Raw genomic sequence first — 612 nt, forward strand, 5'->3', positions numbered from 1 at the left:
ATGTGTATAAGAGACAGGTTTTAAATAAAACGAATAAACATAAACAATCACTTCATGTTCTCCAACCTCATTTATAGCCGCCATCATAAATTATTAATATTACTAGAAAACACAAGCTTACACAGCCGACTAGTAGCCTCGAGCTAAGTACGAATGTGTTGGGTTGTGTCGATGATTATGGCAATTGGAACACAATTTGTGTCGCTGTGTGCACAAAAGTGTCTAGTGATTTTACAATTGGAAAGCACCCTTTGGAACATAACCCGACGAGAGACAAAGGGTACGTACGGTCAAGATCGATGCTACAAATACTTTGAAGCATTTTCTGATTGGTCAATTTGTAAAATTCTTGTTCTGACTGATCAATCAAATGCTTCAAAGCATTTGTAGCATGCGTAAGCATGCGTAGCTTAAAATGTGTTACATAATAAAGAATTCAATTTTTCTTTGGAAAGCTGCAGTTCTCCTGTTGAATCATATTACATTGTATGTCGTATTATCAGATGCTGTGTAATTTTATAATATTAAATTATCATGTAAGTATTATATATACGTCGACGCGATTAAACATTAAAATGCACTGCAATTTTTAAAGAAGATCCATTAATCTTC

The sequence above is a fragment of the Wasmannia auropunctata genome, unplaced genomic scaffold (genome assembly GCF_000956235.1).
Source record: "Wasmannia auropunctata unplaced genomic scaffold, wasmannia.A_1.0 LD335888.1, whole genome shotgun sequence".
NCBI classification, from domain to species: Eukaryota; Metazoa; Arthropoda; class Insecta; order Hymenoptera; family Formicidae; genus Wasmannia; species Wasmannia auropunctata.